The 23078-nt window shown below is 44.9% G+C and overlaps 1 protein-coding gene across 3 annotated transcripts in view; it reads right to left on the bottom strand.

The window, feature by feature from the left end:
- Positions 1–23078, bottom strand: part of LOC137547429 (uncharacterized) — a 309151-nt gene that overhangs the window by 78556 nt on the left and 207517 nt on the right. The gene's annotated exons all lie outside the window — the stretch shown is intronic.

Below are 23078 nucleotides of genomic sequence, written 5' to 3'. Positions count from 1 at the left end.
TACCCCTCCCTGTACCTACCCCTAACCCCTAGACCCCCCTATTGGTGCCTAAACCTAAGACCCCCCTGTTGGTGCCTAAACCTAAGACCCCCCTTTATTATGTGGATAATAATGTTTTACTAATTGTGGATTCAAAAAATATTTTGCAATTTACGTTACGTACTGATCGCTTTATTTTGTGAATAATAATGTTTTACAAACAGTAAGAGATAAAACTTTAAATAATGTTTTAATTATTTAAATAAGATAAATATGTTTAGTATTTTCATAAACGTTATTCGGCACGGGTGCATTTTATAAACGTAAATCACCACAAGCTCAGTTATAAATCATTAAACATCGCCGGGCGCCGTTTGTAAACTTTATTTAGCTCCTGGCGCCGTTTATAAACTTTATTTAGCTCCGGCGCCCTTTTTTCCTACTCGGCGCCCATTAAACGCTATTTATTATGGGAGTGAATGGCGGCGCCCTTTTTGTCCACTAGCGGCATGCGCCCTTTTTTCCCAGCTCCGGACTCCTCTATGGCTGTAGGGGGTTTATACACCACTTATCTTCTACATGTAGAGTGTAATAATGTGTGTCTATATAATAATAACCCCGGAGCAGTGAGGACCCCTCTATGGCTGTAGGGGGGGATTATACACCACTTATCTTCCACATGTAGAGTGTAATAATGTGTGTCTATATAATAATACCCCCGGAGCAGTGAGGACCCCTCTATGGCTGTAGGGGGATTATACACCACTTATCTTCCACATGAAGAGTGTAATAATGTGTGTCTATATAATAATACCCCCGGAGCAGTGAGGGCCCCTCTATGGCTGTAGGGGGATTATACACCACTTATCTTCCACATGTAGAGTGTAATAATGTGTGTCTATATAATAATACCCCCGGAGCAGTGAGGACCCCTCTATGGCTGTAGGGGGGATTATACACCACTTATCTTCTACATGTAGAGTGTAATAATGTGTGTCTATATAATAATAACCCCGGAGCAGTGAGGACCCCTCTATGGCTGTAGGGGGTTTATACACCACTTATCTTCCACATGTAGAGTGTAATAATGTGTGTCTATATAATAATACCCCCGGAGCTGTGAGGAACCCTCTATGGCTGTAGGGGGATTATACACCACTTATCTTCTACATGTAGAGTGTAATAATGTGTGTCTATATAATAATAACCCCGGAGCAGTGAGGACCCCTCTATGGCTGTAGGGGGTTTATACACCACTTATCTTCCACATGTAGAGTGTAATAATGTGTGTCTATATAATAATACCCCCGGAGCAATGAGGAACCCTCTATGGCTGTAGGGGGATTATACACCACTTATCTTCCACATGTAGAGTGTAATAATGTGTGTCTATATAATAATACCCCCCGAGCAGTGAGGACCCCTCTATGGCTGTAGGGGGGGATTATACACCACTTATCTTCCACATGTAGAGTGTAATAATGTGTGTCTATATAATAATAATACCCCGGAGCAGTGAGGACTCCTCGCGTACGTACAAAAAGGGCGCCTGGACAAAAAGGGCGCGGGGTGTAAACTCTAAATAATAATTAATCATTAATAGGGTTTATAAATATAGTGTGCTAAGACCCCCCCTGTTGGTGCCTAAGTAACCCTCCCTGTACCTACCCCTAACCCCTAGACCCCCCTCTTGGTGCCTAAACCTAGGACCCCCCTGTTGGTGCCTAAACCTAAGACCCCCCTGTTAATGCCTAAACCTAAAACCCCCCTGTTGGTGCCTAAACCTAAGACCCCCCTGTTAGTGCCTAAACCTAAGACCCCCCCCTGTTGTTGCCTAAGTACCCCTCCCTGTACCTACCCCTAACCCCTAGACCCCCCTATTGGTGCCTAAACCTAAGACCCCCCTGTTGGTGCCTAAACCTAAGACCCCCCTTTATTATGTGGATAATAATGTTTTACTAATTGTGGATTCAAAAAATATTTTGCAATTTACGTTACGTACTGATCGCTTTATTTTGTGAATAATAATGTTTTACAAACAGTAAGAGATAAAACTTTAAATAATGTTTTAATTATTTAAATAAGATAAATATGTTTATTATTTTCATAAACGTTATTCGGCACGGGTGCATTTTATAAACGTAAATCACCACAAGCTCAGTTATAAATCATTAAACATCGCCGGGCGCCGTTTGTAAACTTTATTTAGCTCCTGGCGCCGTTTATAAACTTTATTTAGCTCCGGCGCCCTTTTTTCCTACTCGGCGCCCATTAAACGCTATTTATTATGGGAGTGAATGGCGGCGCCCTTTTTGTCCACTAGCGGCATGCGCCCTTTTTTCCCAGCTCCGGACTCCTCTATGGCTGTAGGGGGTTTATACACCACTTATCTTCTACATGTAGAGTGTAATAATGTGTGTCTATATAATAATAACCCCGGAGCAGTGAGGACCCCTCTATGGCTGTAGGGGGATTATACACCACTTATCTTCTACATGTAGAGTGTAATAATGTGTGTCTATATAATAATACCCCCGGAGCAGTGAGGACCCCTCTATGGCTGTAGGGGGTTTATACACCACTTATCTTCCACATGTAGAGTGTAATAATGTGTGTCTATATAATAATACCCCCGGAGCAATGAGGAACCCTCTATGGCTGTAGGGGGATTATACACCACTTATCTTCCACATGTGGGGCCTGATTCACAAAGCGGTGCTAACAGTTAGCACGCTGGTGAAAAGCCCTTTATCATGCCTAAACTCAGTTTAGGCATGATAAGTTTAGGTGTGATAAGTTTAGGTGTGATAAGTTTAGGCATGATAAGTTTAGGCGTGATAAGTTTAGGCATGAGAAGTTTAAGCACCAACTAGGTTAGCACCGCAGTGCACAGCTGATCAAAAGTTTTGCGCTAGCAAAGTCTGGTGCACTTTGCATAGAGTTTAATGGCGCTGCTTCGCGTGCGGGACTTTGCACGCTATCTACACTTATCTAAACATATCACGCCTAAACTTATCACACCTAAACTTATCACGCCTAAACTGGCTTTTCACCAGCGTGGTGCAATGGTTATCACGCCTAAAGTCTCTAACTGGGTTAGCACCGCTTTGTGAATCGAGCCCGTAGAGTGTAATAATGTGTGTCTATATAATAATACCCCCAGAGCAGTGAGGATCCCTCTATGGCTGTAGGGGGATTATACACCACTTACCTTCCACATGTAGAGTGTAATAATGTGTGTCTATATCAGTGTTTCCCAACCGCTGTTCCGCGGCACACTAGTGTGCCGCGGAACGTTGCCTGGTGTGCCGTGCTCTTATCCCCCCTCCCGCCCGTCCCTGCGGCCGCCGCTGTTATTACCTTAGCAGCGGCCGCTCTCCCCTCTCCAGACCATGTATATGCTAGCAGCGTATCTCCGGCTGCTCTGTGTGATGCACTGATGCGGAAGGAGGCAGGGCTCGGTTACCATAGTAACGGCGATACATATCGCCGTTACAGGAAGTCGCTGCCCTCCTTTCTTCCGCATCAGTGCATCACACAGAGCAGCCGGAGATACGCTGCTTGAATATACACACGCCGGAGAGGGGAGAGCGGCCGCTGTTAACAAGGTAATAACAGAGGCGGCCGCGGGGACGGGCGGGAGGCACTAAACTGGCTATACTGGGGCACTATTCTGGGGTACTATGCTGGCTATCCTGGGGCACTAAACTGGCTATACTGGGGCACTATTCTAGCTATACTGGGGCACTATTCTGGCTATACTGGGGCACTATACTAGCTATACTGGGGGGCTATACTGGGGCACTATACTGGCTATACTGGGGCACTAAACTGGCTATACTGGGGCACTATACTAGCTATACTGGGGCACAATACTGGCTATACTGGGGGGGCTATACTGGGGTACTATACTGGCTGTACTGGGGCACTATACTGGCTATACTGGGGCACTATACTAGCTATACTGGGGGGCTATACTGGGGCACTATACTGGCTATACTGGGGCACTATACTGGGGCACTAAACTGGCTATACTGGGGCATTATTCTGGGGCACTATACTAGCTATACTGGGGCACTATACTAGCTATACTGGGGCACAATACTGGCTATACTGGGGGGCTATACTGGGGTACTATACTGGCTATACTGGGGCACTATACTGGCTATACTGGGGCACTATACTAGCTATACTGGGGGGCTATACTGGGGCACTATACTGGCTATACTGGGGCACTATACTGGGGCACTAAACTGGCTATACTGGGGCACTATTCTGGGGCACTATACTAGCTATACTGGGGCACAATACTGGCTATACTGGGGGGCTATACTGGGGTACTATACTGGCTATACTGGGGCACTATACTGGCTATACTGGGGCACTATACTAGCTATACTGGGGGGCTATACTGGGGCACTATACTGGCTATACTGGGGCACTATACTGGGGCACTAAACTGGCTATACTGGGGCACTATTCTGGGGCACTATACTAGCTATACTGGGGCACAATACTGGCTATACTGGGGGGCTATACTGGGGTACTATACTGGCTATACTGGGGCACTATACTGGCTATACTGGGGCACTATACTGAGGCAACTAAACTCCCTACACTGGGGCAACTATGCCAGCTATGCAGCCGCACACCCCCCCATAGCGGCACTGTCCACTAGGTCGCGCAAACAACCGGGGGCCGCATCGCCCCCACCGCGCGCGCGCGCGCGCCGTTCCCCGGAGAAAAATTTGGTCAGACAGTGTTCCCCGGGCCGGAAAAGGTTGGGAAACACTGGTCTATATAATAATACCCCCGGAGCAGTGAGGACCCCTCTATGGCTGTAGGGGGATTATACACCACTTACCTTCCACATGTAGAGTGTAATAATGTGTGTCTATATAATAATACCCCCGGAGCAGTGAGGACACCTCTATGGCTGTAGGGGGATTATACACCACTTATCTTCCACATGTAGAGTGTAATAATGTGTGTCTATATAATAATACCCTCGGAGCAGTGAGGACACCTCTATGGCTGTAGGGGGATTATACACCACTTATCTTCCACATGTAGAGTGTAATAATGTGCGTCTATATAATAATACCCCCGGAGCAGTGAGGACTCCTCTATGGCTGTAGGGGGATTATACACCACTTATCTTCCACATGTAGAGTGTAATAATGTGTGTCTATATAATAATACCCCCGGAGCAATGAGGACCCCTCTATGGCTGTAGGGGGATTATACACCACTTATCTTCCACATGTAGAGTGTAATAATGTGTGTCTATATAATTAAACCCCCGGAGCAGTGAGGAACCCTCTATGGCTGTAGGAGGATTATACACCACTTATCTTCCACATGTAGAGTGTAATAATGTGTGTCTATATAATAATACCCCCGGAGCAGTGAGGAACCCTCTATGGCAGTAGGGGGATTATACACCACTTATCTTCCACATGTAGAGTGTAATAATGTGTGCCTATATAATAATACCCCCGGAGCAGTGAGTACCCCTCTATGGCTGTAGGGGGATTATACACCACTTATCTTCCACATGTAGAGTGTAATAATGTGTATCTATATAATAATACCCCCGGAGCAGTGAGGACACCTCTATGGCTGTAGGGGGTTTATACACCACTTATCTTCCACATGTAGAGTGTAATAATGTGTGTCTATATAATAATACCCCCGGAGCAGTGAGGACTCCTCTATGGCTGTAGGGGGATTATACACCACTTACCTTCCACATGTAGAGTGTAATAATGTGTGTCTATATAATAATACCCCCGGAGCAGTGAGGACACCTCTATGGCTGTAGGGGGATTATACACCACTTATCTTCCACATGTAGAGTGTAATAATGTGCGTCTATATAATAATACCCCCGGAGCAGTGAGGACTCCTCTATGGCTGTAGGGGGATTATACACCACTTATCTTCCACATGTAGAGTGTAATAATGTGTGTCTATATAATAATACCCCCGGAGCAATGAGGACCCCTCTATGGCTGTAGGGGGATTATACACCACTTATCTTCCACATGTAGAGTGTAATAATGTGTGTCTATATAATAATACCCCCCGGAGCAGTGAGGAACCCTCTATGGCTGTAGGGGGATTATACACCACTTACCTTCCACATGTAGAGTGTAATAATGTGTGTCTATATAATAATACCCCCCGGAGCAGTGAGGACCCCTCTATGGCTGTAGGGGGATTATACACCACTTACCTTCCACATGTAGAGTGTAATAATGTGTGTCTATATAATTAAACCCCCGGAGCAGTGAGGAACCCTCTATGGCTGTAGGAGGATTATACACCACTTATCTTCCACATGTAGAGTGTAATAATGTGTGTCTATATAATAATACCGCCGGAGCAGTGAGGAACCCTCTATGGCAGTAGGGGGATTATACACCACTTATCTTCCACATGTAGAGTGTAATAATGTGTGCCTATATAATAATACCCCCGGAGCAGTGAGTACCCCTCTATGGCTGTAGGGGGATTATACACCACTTATCTTCCACATGTAGAGTGTAATAATGTGTATCTATATATTAATACCCCCGGAGCAGTGAGGACACCTCTATGGCTGTAGGGGGATTATACACCACTTACCTTCCACATGTAGAGTGTAATAATGTGTGTCTATATAATAATACCCCCGGAGCAGCGAGGACTCCTCTATGGCTGTAGGGGGATTATACACCACTTATCTTCCACATGTAGAGTGTAATAATGTGTGTCTATATAATAATACCCCCGGAGCAGTGAGGACACCTCTATGGCTGTAGGGGGTTTATACACCACTTATCTTCCACATGTAGAGTGTAATAATGTGTGTCTATATAATAATACCCCCGGAGCGGTGAGGATCCCTCTATGGCTGTAGGGGGATTATACACCACTTACCTTCCACATGTAGAGTGTAATAATGTGTGTCTATATAATAATAATTCCCCCGGAGCAATGAGGACCCCTCTATGGCTGTAGGGGGGATTATACACCACTTACCTTCCACATGTAGAGTGTAATAATGTGTGTCTATATAATAATACCCCCGGAGCAGTGAGGAACCCTCTATGGCTGTAGGGGGATTATACACCACTTACCTTCCACATGTAGAGTGTAATAATGTGTGTCTATATAATAATAATTCCCCCGGAGCAATGAGGACCCCTCTATGGCTGTAGGGGGGATTATACACCACTTACCTTCCACATGTAGAGTGTAATAATGTGTGTCTATATAATAATACCCCCGGAGCAGTGAGGAACCCTCTATGGCTGTAGGGTGATTATACACCACTTATCCTCCACATGTAGAGTGTAATAATGTGTGTCTATATAATAATACCCCCGGAGCAGTGAGGACCCCTCTATGGCTGTAGGGAGATTGTACACCACTTATCTTCCACATGTAGAGTGTAATAATGTGTGTCTATATAATAATACCCCCGGAGCAGTGAGGACCCCTCTATGGCTGTAGGGGGGATTATACACCACGTATCTTCTACATGTAGAGTGTAATAATGTGTGTCTATATAATAATACCCCGGAGCAGTGAGGACCCCTCTATGGCTGTAGGAGGATTATACACCACTTATCTTCCACATGTAGAGTGTAATAATGTGTGTCTATATAATAATACCCCCAGAGCAGTGAGGACCCCTCTATGGCTGTAGGGGGATTATACACCACTTACCTTCCACATGTAGAGTGTAATAATGTGTGTCTATATAATAATACCCCCGGAGCAGTGAGGATCCCTCTATGGCTGTAGGGGGATTATACACCACTTATCTTCCACATGTAGAGTGTAATAATGTGTGTCTATATAATAATACCCCCGGAGCAGTGAGGACCCCTCTATGGCTGTAGGGGGATTATACACCACTTATCTTCCACATGTAGAGTGTAATAATGTGTGTCTATATAATATTACCCCCGGAGCAGTGAGGACCCCTCTATGGCTGTAGGGGGGATTATACACCACTTATCTTCCACATGTAGAGTGTAATAATGTGTGTCTATATAATAATACCCCCGGAGCAGTGAGGACCCCTCTATGGCTGTAGGGGGATTATACACCACTTACCTTCCACATGTAGAGTGTAATAATGTGTGTCTATATAATAATACCCCCGGAGCAGTGAGGACTCCTCTATGGCTGTAGGGGGATTATACACCACTTATCTTCTACATGTAGAGTGTAATAATGTGTGTCTATATAATAATAACCCCGGAGCAGTGAGGACCCCTCTATGGCTGTAGGGGGGATTATACACCACTTATCTTCTACATGTAGAGTGTAATAATGTGTGTCTATATAATAATACCCCCGGAGCAGTGAGGATCCCTCTATGGCTGTAGGGGGATTATACACCACTTATCTTCCACATGTAGAGTGTAATAATGTGTGTCTATATAATAATACCCCCCGGAGCAGTGAGGACCCCTCTATGGCTGTAGGGGGATTATACACCACTTATCTTCTACATGTAGAGTGTAATAATGTGTGTCTATATAATAATACCCCCGGAGCAGTGAGGATCCCTCTATGGCTGTAGGGGGATTATACACCACTTATCTTCCACATGTAGAGTGTAATAATGTGTGTCTATATAATAATACCCCTGGAGCAGTGAGGACCCCTCTATGGCTGTAGGGGGATTATACACCACTTATCTTCCACATGTAGAGTGTAATAATGTGTGTCTATATAATAATACCCCCGGAGCAGTGAGGACCCCTCTATGGCTGTAGGGGGATTATACACCACTTATCTTCCACATGTAGAGTGTAATAATGTGTGTCTATATAATAATACCCCCGGAGCAGTGAGGACCCCTCTATGGCTGTAGGGGGATTATACACCACTTATCTTCTACATGTAGAGTGTAATAATGTGTGTCTATATAATAATACCCCCGGAGCAATGAGGACCCCTCTATGGCTGTAGGGGGGATTATACACCACTTATCTTCTACATGTAGAGTGTAATAATGTGTGTCTATATAATAATACCCCCGGAGCAATGAGGACCCCTCTATGGCTGTAGGGGGATTATACACCACTTACCTTCCACATGTAGAGTGTAATAATGTGTGTCTATATAATAATACCCCCGGAGCAATGAGGACCCCTCTATGGCTGTAGGGGGATTATACACCACTTACCTTCCACATGTAGAGTGTAATAATGTGTGTCTATATAATAATACCCCCGGAGCAATGAGGACCCCTCTATGGCTGTAGGGGGATTATACACCACTTACCTTCCACATGTAGAGTGTAATAATGTGTGCCTATATAATAATTCCCCCGGAGCAATGAGGACCCCTCTATGGCTGTAGGGGGATTATACATCACTTATCTTCCACATGTAGAGTGTAATAATGTGTGCCTATATAATAATACCCCCGGAGCAGTGAGTACCCCTCTATGGCTGTAGGGGGATTATACACCACTTACCTTCCACATGTAGAGTGTAATAATGTGTGTCTATATAATAATAACCCCGGAGCAGTGAGGACTCCTCTATGGCTGTAGGGGGATTATACACCACTTATCTTCCACATGTAGAGTGTAATAATGTGTGTCTATATAATAATACCCCCGGAGCAGTGAGGAACCCTCTATGGCTGTAGGGGGATTATACACCACTTACCTTCCACATGTAGAGTGTAATAATGTGTGTCTATATAATAATACCCCCGGAGCAGTGAGGAACCCTCTATGGCTGTAGGGGGATTATACACCACTTATCTTCCACATGTAAAGTGTAATAATGTGTGTCTATATAATAATACCCCCGGAGCAGTGAGGACTCCTCTATGGCTGTAGGGGGATTATATACCATATATCTTCCACATGTAGAGTGTAATAATGTGTGTCTATATAATATTACCCCCGGAGCAGTGAGGACCCCTCTATGGCTGTAGGGGGATTATACACCACTTACCTTCCACATGTAGAGTGTAATAATGTGTTTCTATATAATAATACCCCCGGAGCAGTGAGGAACCCTCTATGGCTGTAGGGGGATTATACACCACTTACCTTCCACATGTAGAGTGTAATAATGTGTGTCTATATAATAATACCCCCGGAGCAGTGAGGACCCCTCTACGGCTGTAGGGGGATTATACACCACTTATCTTCCACATGTAGAGTGTAATAATGTGTGTCTATATAATAATACCCCCGGAGCAGTGAGGACTCCTCTATGGCTGTAGGGGGATTATACACCACTTACCTTCCACATGTAGAGTGTAATAATGTGTGTCTATATAATAATACCCCCGGAGCAGTGAGGACTCCTCTATGGCTGTAGGGGGATTATACACCACTTACCTTCCACATGTAGAGTGTAATAATGTGTGTCTATATAATAATACCCCCGGAGCAGTGAGGACTCCTCTATGGCTGTAGGGGGATTATACACCACTTACCTTCCACATGTAGAGTGTAATAATGTGTGTCTATATAATAATACCCCCCGGAGCAGTGAGGACTCCTCTATGGCTGTAGGGGGATTATACACCACTTATCTTCCACATGTAGAGTGTAATAATGTGTGTCTATATAATAATACCCCCGGAGCAGTGAGGAACCCTCTATGGCTGTAGGGGGGGATTATACACCACTTACCTTCCACATGTAGAGTGTAATAATGTGTGTCTATATAATAATACCCCCCGAGCAGTGAGGACCCCTCTATGGCTGTAGGGGGGGATTATACACCACTTATCTTCCACATGTAGAGTGTAATAATGTGTGTCTATATAATAATAATACCCCGGAGCAGTGAGGACTCCTCGCGTACGTACAAAAAGGGCGCCTGGACAAAAAGGGCGCGGGGTGTAAACTCTAAATAATAATTAATCATTAATAGGGTTTATAAATATAGTGTGCTAAGACCCCCCCTGTTGGTGCCTAAGTAACCCTCCCTGTACCTACCCCTTACCCCTAGACCCCCCTCTTGGTGCCTAAACCTAGGACCCCCCTGTTGGTGCCTAAACCTAAGACCCCCCTGTTAATGCCTAAACCTAAAACCCCCCTGTTGGTGCCTAAACCTAAGACCCCCCTGTTAGTGCCTAAACCTAAGACCCCCCCCTGTTGTTGCCTAAGTACCCCTCCCTGTACCTACCCCTAACCCCTAGACCCCCCTATTGGTGCCTAAACCTAAGACCCCCCTGTTGGTGCCTAAACCTAAGACCCCCCTTTATTATGTGGATAATAATGTTTTACTAATTGTGGATTCAAAAAATATTTTGCAATTTACGTTACGTACTGATCGCTTTATTTTGTGAATAATAATGTTTTACAAACAGTAAGAGATAAAACTTTAAATAATGTTTTAATTATTTAAATAAGATAAATATGTTTAGTATTTTCATAAACGTTATTCGGCACGGGTGCATTTTATAAACGTAAATCACCACAAGCTCAGTTATAAATCATTAAACATCGCCGGGCGCCGTTTGTAAACTTTATTTAGCTCCTGGCGCCGTTTATAAACTTTATTTAGCTCCGGCGCCCTTTTTTCCTACTCGGCGCCCATTAAACGCTATTTATTATGGGAGTGAATGGCGGCGCCCTTTTTGTCCACTAGCGGCATGCGCCCTTTTTTCCCAGCTCCGGACTCCTCTATGGCTGTAGGGGGTTTATACACCACTTATCTTCTACATGTAGAGTGTAATAATGTGTGTCTATATAATAATAACCCCGGAGCAGTGAGGACCCCTCTATGGCTGTAGGGGGGGATTATACACCACTTATCTTCCACATGTAGAGTGTAATAATGTGTGTCTATATAATAATACCCCCGGAGCAGTGAGGACCCCTCTATGGCTGTAGGGGGATTATACACCACTTATCTTCCACATGAAGAGTGTAATAATGTGTGTCTATATAATAATACCCCCGGAGCAGTGAGGGCCCCTCTATGGCTGTAGGGGGATTATACACCACTTATCTTCCACATGTAGAGTGTAATAATGTGTGTCTATATAATAATACCCCCGGAGCAGTGAGGACCCCTCTATGGCTGTAGGGGGGATTATACACCACTTATCTTCTACATGTAGAGTGTAATAATGTGTGTCTATATAATAATAACCCCGGAGCAGTGAGGACCCCTCTATGGCTGTAGGGGGTTTATACACCACTTATCTTCCACATGTAGAGTGTAATAATGTGTGTCTATATAATAATACCCCCGGAGCTGTGAGGAACCCTCTATGGCTGTAGGGGGATTATACACCACTTATCTTCTACATGTAGAGTGTAATAATGTGTGTCTATATAATAATAACCCCGGAGCAGTGAGGACCCCTCTATGGCTGTAGGGGGTTTATACACCACTTATCTTCCACATGTAGAGTGTAATAATGTGTGTCTATATAATAATACCCCCGGAGCAATGAGGAACCCTCTATGGCTGTAGGGGGATTATACACCACTTATCTTCCACATGTAGAGTGTAATAATGTGTGTCTATATAATAATACCCCCCGAGCAGTGAGGACCCCTCTATGGCTGTAGGGGGGGATTATACACCACTTATCTTCCACATGTAGAGTGTAATAATGTGTGTCTATATAATAATAATACCCCGGAGCAGTGAGGACTCCTCGCGTACGTACAAAAAGGGCGCCTGGACAAAAAGGGCGCGGGGTGTAAACTCTAAATAATAATTAATCATTAATAGGGTTTATAAATATAGTGTGCTAAGACCCCCCCTGTTGGTGCCTAAGTAACCCTCCCTGTACCTACCCCTAACCCCTAGACCCCCCTCTTGGTGCCTAAACCTAGGACCCCCCTGTTGGTGCCTAAACCTAAGACCCCCCTGTTAATGCCTAAACCTAAAACCCCCCTGTTGGTGCCTAAACCTAAGACCCCCCTGTTAGTGCCTAAACCTAAGACCCCCCCCTGTTGTTGCCTAAGTACCCCTCCCTGTACCTACCCCTAACCCCTAGACCCCCCTATTGGTGCCTAAACCTAAGACCCCCCTGTTGGTGCCTAAACCTAAGACCCCCCTTTATTATGTGGATAATAATGTTTTACTAATTGTGGATTCAAAAAATATTTTGCAATTTACGTTACGTACTGATCGCTTTATTTTGTGAATAATAATGTTTTACAAACAGTAAGAGATAAAACTTTAAATAATGTTTTAATTATTTAAATAAGATAAATATGTTTATTATTTTCATAAACGTTATTCGGCACGGGTGCATTTTATAAACGTAAATCACCACAAGCTCAGTTATAAATCATTAAACATCGCCGGGCGCCGTTTGTAAACTTTATTTAGCTCCTGGCGCCGTTTATAAACTTTATTTAGCTCCGGCGCCCTTTTTTCCTACTCGGCGCCCATTAAACGCTATTTATTATGGGAGTGAATGGCGGCGCCCTTTTTGTCCACTAGCGGCATGCGCCCTTTTTTCCCAGCTCCGGACTCCTCTATGGCTGTAGGGGGTTTATACACCACTTATCTTCTACATGTAGAGTGTAATAATGTGTGTCTATATAATAATAACCCCGGAGCAGTGAGGACCCCTCTATGGCTGTAGGGGGATTATACACCACTTATCTTCTACATGTAGAGTGTAATAATGTGTGTCTATATAATAATACCCCCGGAGCAGTGAGGACCCCTCTATGGCTGTAGGGGGTTTATACACCACTTATCTTCCACATGTAGAGTGTAATAATGTGTGTCTATATAATAATACCCCCGGAGCAATGAGGAACCCTCTATGGCTGTAGGGGGATTATACACCACTTATCTTCCACATGTGGGGCCTGATTCACAAAGCGGTGCTAACAGTTAGCACGCTGGTGAAAAGCCCTTTATCATGCCTAAACTCAGTTTAGGCATGATAAGTTTAGGTGTGATAAGTTTAGGTGTGATAAGTTTAGGCATGATAAGTTTAGGCGTGATAAGTTTAGGCATGAGAAGTTTAAGCACCAACTAGGTTAGCACCGCAGTGCACAGCTGATCAAAAGTTTTGCGCTAGCAAAGTCTGGTGCACTTTGCATAGAGTTTAATGGCGCTGCTTCGCGTGCGGGACTTTGCACGCTATCTACACTTATCTAAACATATCACGCCTAAACTTATCACACCTAAACTTATCACGCCTAAACTGGCTTTTCACCAGCGTGGTGCAATGGTTATCACGCCTAAAGTCTCTAACTGGGTTAGCACCGCTTTGTGAATCGAGCCCGTAGAGTGTAATAATGTGTGTCTATATAATAATACCCCCAGAGCAGTGAGGATCCCTCTATGGCTGTAGGGGGATTATACACCACTTACCTTCCACATGTAGAGTGTAATAATGTGTGTCTATATCAGTGTTTCCCAACCGCTGTTCCGCGGCACACTAGTGTGCCGCGGAACGTTGCCTGGTGTGCCGTGCTCTTATCCCCCCTCCCGCCCGTCCCTGCGGCCGCCGCTGTTATTACCTTAGCAGCGGCCGCTCTCCCCTCTCCAGACCATGTATATGCTAGCAGCGTATCTCCGGCTGCTCTGTGTGATGCACTGATGCGGAAGGAGGCAGGGCTCGGTTACCATAGTAACGGCGATACATATCGCCGTTACAGGAAGTCGCTGCCCTCCTTTCTTCCGCATCAGTGCATCACACAGAGCAGCCGGAGATACGCTGCTTGAATATACACACGCCGGAGAGGGGAGAGCGGCCGCTGTTAACAAGGTAATAACAGAGGCGGCCGCGGGGACGGGCGGGAGGCACTAAACTGGCTATACTGGGGCACTATTCTGGGGTACTATGCTGGCTATCCTGGGGCACTAAACTGGCTATACTGGGGCACTATTCTAGCTATACTGGGGCACTATTCTGGCTATACTGGGGCACTATACTAGCTATACTGGGGGGCTATACTGGGGCACTATACTGGCTATACTGGGGCACTAAACTGGCTATACTGGGGCACTATACTAGCTATACTGGGGCACAATACTGGCTATACTGGGGGGGCTATACTGGGGTACTATACTGGCTGTACTGGGGCACTATACTGGCTATACTGGGGCACTATACTAGCTATACTGGGGGGCTATACTGGGGCACTATACTGGCTATACTGGGGCACTATACTGGGGCACTAAACTGGCTATACTGGGGCATTATTCTGGGGCACTATACTAGCTATACTGGGGCACTATACTAGCTATACTGGGGCACAATACTGGCTATACTGGGGGGCTATACTGGGGTACTATACTGGCTATACTGGGGCACTATACTGGCTATACTGGGGCACTATACTAGCTATACTGGGGGGCTATACTGGGGCACTATACTGGCTATACTGGGGCACTATACTGGGGCACTAAACTGGCTATACTGGGGCACTATTCTGGGGCACTATACTAGCTATACTGGGGCACAATACTGGCTATACTGGGGGGCTATACTGGGGTACTATACTGGCTATACTGGGGCACTATACTGGCTATACTGGGGCACTATACTAGCTATACTGGGGGGCTATACTGGGGCACTATACTGGCTATACTGGGGCACTATACTGGGGCACTAAACTGGCTATACTGGGGCACTATTCTGGGGCACTATACTAGCTATACTGGGGCACAATACTGGCTATACTGGGGGGCTATACTGGGGTACTATACTGGCTATACTGGGGCACTATACTGGCTATACTGGGGCACTATACTGAGGCAACTAAACTCCCTACACTGGGGCAACTATGCCAGCTATGCAGCCGCACACCCCCCCATAGCGGCACTGTCCACTAGGTCGCGCAAACAACCGGGGGCCGCATCGCCCCCACCGCGCGCGCGCGCGCGCCGTTCCCCGGAGAAAAATTTGGTCAGACAGTGTTCCCCGGGCCGGAAAAGGTTGGGAAACACTGGTCTATATAATAATACCCCCGGAGCAGTGAGGACCCCTCTATGGCTGTAGGGGGATTATACACCACTTACCTTCCACATGTAGAGTGTAATAATGTGTGTCTATATAATAATACCCCCGGAGCAGTGAGGACACCTCTATGGCTGTAGGGGGATTATACACCACTTATCTTCCACATGTAGAGTGTAATAATGTGTGTCTATATAATAATACCCTCGGAGCAGTGAGGACACCTCTATGGCTGTAGGGGGATTATACACCACTTATCTTCCACATGTAGAGTGTAATAATGTGCGTCTATATAATAATACCCCCGGAGCAGTGAGGACTCCTCTATGGCTGTAGGGGGATTATACACCACTTATCTTCCACATGTAGAGTGTAATAATGTGTGTCTATATAATAATACCCCCGGAGCAATGAGGACCCCTCTATGGCTGTAGGGGGATTATACACCACTTATCTTCCACATGTAGAGTGTAATAATGTGTGTCTATATAATTAAACCCCCGGAGCAGTGAGGAACCCTCTATGGCTGTAGGAGGATTATACACCACTTATCTTCCACATGTAGAGTGTAATAATGTGTGTCTATATAATAATACCCCCGGAGCAGTGAGGAACCCTCTATGGCAGTAGGGGGATTATACACCACTTATCTTCCACATGTAGAGTGTAATAATGTGTGCCTATATAATAATACCCCCGGAGCAGTGAGTACCCCTCTATGGCTGTAGGGGGATTATACACCACTTATCTTCCACATGTAGAGTGTAATAATGTGTATCTATATAATAATACCCCCGGAGCAGTGAGGACACCTCTATGGCTGTAGGGGGTTTATACACCACTTATCTTCCACATGTAGAGTGTAATAATGTGTGTCTATATAATAATACCCCCGGAGCAGTGAGGACTCCTCTATGGCTGTAGGGGGATTATACACCACTTACCTTCCACATGTAGAGTGTAATAATGTGTGTCTATATAATAATACCCCCGGAGCAGTGAGGACACCTCTATGGCTGTAGGGGGATTATACACCACTTATCTTCCACATGTAGAGTGTAATAATGTGCGTCTATATAATAATACCCCCGGAGCAGTGAGGACTCCTCTATGGCTGTAGGGGGATTATACACCACTTATCTTCCACATGTAGAGTGTAATAATGTGTGTCTATATAATAATACCCCCGGAGCAATGAGGACCCCTCTATGGCTGTAGGGGGATTATACACCACTTATCTTCCACATGTAGAGTGTAATAATGTGTGTCTATATAATAATACCCCCCGGAGCAGTGAGGAACCCTCTATGGCTGTAGGGGGATTATACACCACTTACCTTCCACATGTAGAGTGTAATAATGTGTGTCTATATAATAATACCCCCCGGAGCAGTGAGGACCCCTCTATGGCTGTAGGGGGATTATACACCACTTACCTTCCACATGTAGAGTGTAATAATGTGTGTCTATATAATTAAACCCCCGGAGCAGTGAGGAACCCTCTATGGCTGTAGGAGGATTATACACCACTTATCTTCCACATGTAGAGTGTAATAATGTGTGTCTATATAATAATACCGCCGGAGCAGTGAGGAACCCTCTATGGCAGTAGGGGGATTATACACCACTTATCTTCCACATGTAGAGTGTAATAATGTGTGCCTATATAATAATACCCCCGGAGCAGTGAGTACCCCTCTATGGCTGTAGGGGGATTATACACCACTTATCTTCCACATGTAGAGTGTAATAATGTGTATCTATATATTAATACCCCCGGAGCAGTGAGGACACCTCTATGGCTGTAGGGGGATTATACACCACTTACCTTCCACATGTAGAGTGTAATAATGTGTGTCTATATAATAATACCCCCGGAGCAGCGAGGACTCCTCTATGGCTGTAGGGGGATTATACACCACTTATCTTCCACATGTAGAGTGTAATAATGTGTGTCTATATAATAATACCCCCGGAGCAGTGAGGACACCTCTATGGCTGTAGGGGGTTTATACACCACTTATCTTCCACATGTAGAGTGTAATAATGTGTGTCTATATAATAATACCCCCGGAGCGGTGAGGATCCCTCTATGGCTGTAGGGGGATTATACACCACTTACCTTCCACATGTAGAGTGTAATAATGTGTGTCTATATAATAATAATTCCCCCGGAGCAATGAGGACCCCTCTATGGCTGTAGGGGGGATTATACACCACTTACCTTCCACATGTAGAGTGTAATAATGTGTGTCTATATAATAATACCCCCGGAGCAGTGAGGAACCCTCTATGGCTGTAGGGGGATTATACACCACTTACCTTCCACATGTAGAGTGTAATAATGTGTGTCTATATAATAATAATTCCCCCGGAGCAATGAGGACCCCTCTATGGCTGTAGGGGGGATTATACACCACTTACCTTCCACATGTAGAGTGTAATAATGTGTGTCTATATAATAATACCCCCGGAGCAGTGAGGAACCCTCTATGGCTGTAGGGTGATTATACACCACTTATCCTCCACATGTAGAGTGTAATAATGTGTGTCTATATAATAATACCCCCGGAGCAGTGAGGACCCCTCTATGGCTGTAGGGAGATTGTACACCACTTATCTTCCACATGTAGAGTGTAATAATGTGTGTCTATATAATAATACCCCTGGAGCAGTGAGGACCCCTCTATGGCTGTAGGGGGATTATACACCACTTACCTTCCACATGTAGAGTGTAATAATGTGTGTCTATATAATAATACCCCCGGAGCAGTGAGGAACCCTCTATGGCTGTAGGGTGATTATACACCACTTATCCTCCACATGTAGAGTGTAATAATGTGTGTCTATATAATAATACCCCCGGAGCAGTGAGGATCCCTCTATAGCTGTAGGGGGATTATACACCACTTATCTTCTACATGTAGAGTGTAATAATGTGTGTCTATATAATAACCCCCCGGAGCAGTGAGGACTCCTCTATGGCTGTAGGGGGATTATACACCACTTACCTTCCACATGTAGAGTGTAATAATGTGTGTCTATATAATAATACCCCCGGAGCAGTGAGGACCCCTCTATGGCTGTAGGGTGATTATACACCACTTATCCTCCACATGTAGAGTGTAATAATGTGTGTCTATATAATAATACCCCCGGAGCAGTGAGGACTACTCTATGGCTGTAGGGGGATTATACACCACTTATCTTCCACATGTAGAGTGTAATAATGTGTGCCTATATAATAATACCCCCGGAGCAGTGAGGACTCCTCTATGGCTGTAGGGGGATTATACACCACTTATCTTCCACATGTAGAGTGTAATAATGTGTGTCTATATAATAATACCCCCGAGCAGTGAGGACCCCTCTATGGATGTAGGGGGATTATACACCACTTATCTTCCACATGTAGAGTGTAATAATGTGTGTCTATATAATAATACCCCCCGGAGCAGTGAGGACCCCTCTATGGCTGTAGGGGGATTATATACCACTTACCTTCCACATGTAGAGTGTAATAATGTGTGTCTATATAATAATACCCCCGGAGCAGTGAGGACACCTCTATGGCTGTAGGGGGATTATACACCACTTACCTTCCACATGTAGAGTGTAATAATGTGTGTCTATATAATAATACCCCCCGGAGCAGTGAGGACTCCTCTATGGCTGTAGGGAGATTGTACACCACTTATCTTCTACATGTAGAGTGTAATAATGTGTGTCTATATAATAATACCCCCGGAGCAGTGAGGACCCCTCTATGGCTGTAGGGGGGGATTATACACCACTTATCTTCCACATGTAGAGTGTAATAATGTGTGTCTATATAATAATACCCCCGGAGCAGTGAGGACCCCTCTATGGCTGTAGGGGGATTATACACCACTTATCTTCTACATGTAGAGTGTAATAATGTGTGTCTATATAATAATACCCCCGGAGCAGTGAGGATCCCTCTATGGCTGTAGGGGGATTATACACCACTTACCTTCCACATGTAGAGTGTAATAATGTGTGTCTATATAATAATACCCCCCGGAGCAGTGAGGACCCCTCTATGGCTGTAGGGGGATTATACACCACTTATCTTCCACATGTAGAGTGTAATAATGTGTGTCTATATAATAATACCCCCCGGAGCAGTGAGGACACCTCTATGGCTGTAGGGGGATTATACACCACTTACCTTCCACATGTAGAGTGTAATAATGTGTGTCTATATAATAATACCCCCCGGAGCAGTGAGGACTCCTCTATGGCTGTAGGGAGATTGTACACCACTTATCTTCTACATGTAGAGTGTAATAATGTGTGTCTATATAATAATACCCCCAGAGCAGTGAGGACCCCTCTATGGCTGTAGGGGGATTATACACCACTTACCTTCCACATGTAGAGTGTAATAATGTGTTTCTATATAATAATACCCCCCGGAGCAGTGAGGAACCCTCTATGGCTGTAGGGGGGGATTATACACCACTTATCTTCCACATGTAGAGTGTAATAATGTGTGTCTATATAATAATACCCCCGGAGCAGTGAGGACCCCTCTATGGCTGTAGGGGTATTATACACCACTTATCCTCCACATGTAGAGTGTAATAATGTGTGTCTTTATAATAATAACCCCCGAGCAGTGAGGAACCCTCTATGGCTGTAGGGGGGGATTATACACCACTTATCTTCCACATGTAGAGTGTAATAATGTGTGTCTATATAATAATACCCCCGGAGCAGTGAGGACTCCTCTATGGCTGTAGGGGGATTATACACCACTTACCTTCCACATGTAGAGTGTAATAATGTGTGTCTATATAATAATACCCCCCGGAGCAGTGAGGACTCCTCTATAGCTGTAGGGGGATTATACACCACTTACCTTCCACATATAGAGTGTAATAATGTGTGTCTATATAATAATACCCCCGGAGCAGTGAGGACCCCTCTATGGCTGTAGGGGGATTATACACCACTTACCTTCCACATGTAGAGTGTAATAATGTGTGTCTATATAATAATACCCCCGGAGCAGTGAGGACTCCTCTATGGCTGTAGGGGGATTATACACCACTTATCTTCCACATGTAGAGTGTAATAATGTGTGTCTATATAATAATACCCCCGGAGCAGTGAGAACCCCTCTATGGCTGTAGGGGGGGGTTATACACCACTTATCTTCCACATGTAGAGTGTAATAATGTGTGTCTATATAATAATACCCCCGGAGCAGCGAGGACTCCTCTATGGCTGTAGGGGGATTATACACCACTTATCTTCCACATGTAGAGTGTAATAATGTGTGTCTATATAATAATACCCCCGGAGCAGTGAGGACTCCTCTATGGCTGTAGGGGGATTATACACCACTTATCTTCCACATGTAGAGTGTAATAATGTGTGTCTATATAATAATACCCCCGGAGCAGTGAGGACCCCTCTATGGCTGTAGGGGGGGGGGGGTTATACACCACTTATCTTCCACATGTAGAGTGTAATAATGTGTGTCTATATAATAATACCCCCCGGAGCAGTGAGGAACCCTCTATGGCTGTAGGGGGGGATTATACACCACTTATCTTCCACATGTAGAGTGTAATAATGTGTGTCTATATAATAATACCCCCGGAGCAGTGAGGACTCCTCTATGGCTGTAGGGGGATTATACACCACTTACCTTCCACATGTAGAGTGTAATAATGTGTGTCTATATAATAATACCCCCGGAGCAGTGAGGACTCCTCTATGGCTGTAGGGGGATTATACACCACTTATCTTCCACATGTAGAGTGTAATAATGTGTGTCTATATAATAATACCCCCGGAGCAGTGAGGACCCCTCTATGGCTGTAGGGGGGGGGTTATACACCACTTATCTTCCACATGTAGAGTGTAATAATGTGTGTCTATATAATAATACCCCCGGAGCAGTGAGGATCCCTCTATGGCTGTAGGGGGGGGGGGGGGTTATACACCACTTATCTTCCACATGTAGAGTGTAATAATGTGTGTCTATATAATAATACCCCCGGAGCAGTGAGGACCCCTCTATGGCTGTAGGGGGGATTATACACCACTTATCTTCCACATGTAGAGTGTAATAATGTGTGTCTATATAATAATACCCCCGAGCAGTGAGGACCCCTCTATGGCTGTAGGGGGATTATACACCACTTACCTTCCACATGTAGAGTGTAATAATGTGTGTCTATATAATAATACCCCCCGGAGCAGTGAGGACTCCTCTATGGCTGTAGGGGGATTATACACCACTTACCTTCCACATGTAGAGTGTAATAATGTGTGCCTATATAATAATACCCCCGGAGCAGTGAGGACCCCTCTATGGCTGTAGGGGGATTATACACCACTTACCTTCCACATGTAGAGTGTAATAATGTGTGCCTATATAATAATACCCCCGGAGCAGTGAGGACCCCTCTATGCCTGTAGGTGGGATTATACACCACTTATCTTCCACATGTAGAGTGTAATAATGTGTGTCTATATAATAATACACCCGGAGCAGTGAGGACCCCTCTATGGCTGTAGGGGGATTATACACCACTTATCTTCCACATGTAGAGTGTAATAATGTGTGTCTATATAATAATACCCCCGGAGCAGTGAGGAACCCTGTATGGCTGTAGGGGGATTATACACCACTTATCTTCCACATGTAGAGTGTAATAATGTGTGTCTATATAATAATACCCCCGGAGCAGTGAGGACCCCTCTATGGCTGTAGGGGGGATTATACACCACTTATCTTCCACATGTAGAGTGTAATAATGTGTGTCTATATAATAATACCCCCCGGAGCAGTGAGGACTCCTCTATGGCTGTAGGGGGATTATACACCACTTATCTTCCACATGTAGAGTGTAATAATGTGTGTCTATATAATAATACCCCCCGGAGCAGTGAGGAACCCTCTATGGCTGTAGGGGGTTTATACACCACTTATCTTCCACATGTAGAGTGTAATAATGTGTGTCTATATAATAATACCTCCGGAGCAGTGAGGACTCCTCTATGGCTGTAGGGGGATTATACACCACTTATCTTCCACATGTAGAGTGTAATAATGTGTGTCTATATAATAATACCCCCGGAGCAGTGAGGACTCCTCTATGGCTGTAGGGGGATTATACACCACTTATCTTCCACAT

This window comes from Hyperolius riggenbachi, chromosome 2 (genome assembly GCF_040937935.1).
Source record: "Hyperolius riggenbachi isolate aHypRig1 chromosome 2, aHypRig1.pri, whole genome shotgun sequence".
Taxonomy (NCBI): domain Eukaryota; kingdom Metazoa; phylum Chordata; class Amphibia; order Anura; family Hyperoliidae; genus Hyperolius; species Hyperolius riggenbachi.
The sequence above is the reverse complement of the archived record's forward strand: the minus strand, read 5'-3'. Positions and strand labels throughout refer to the sequence as shown.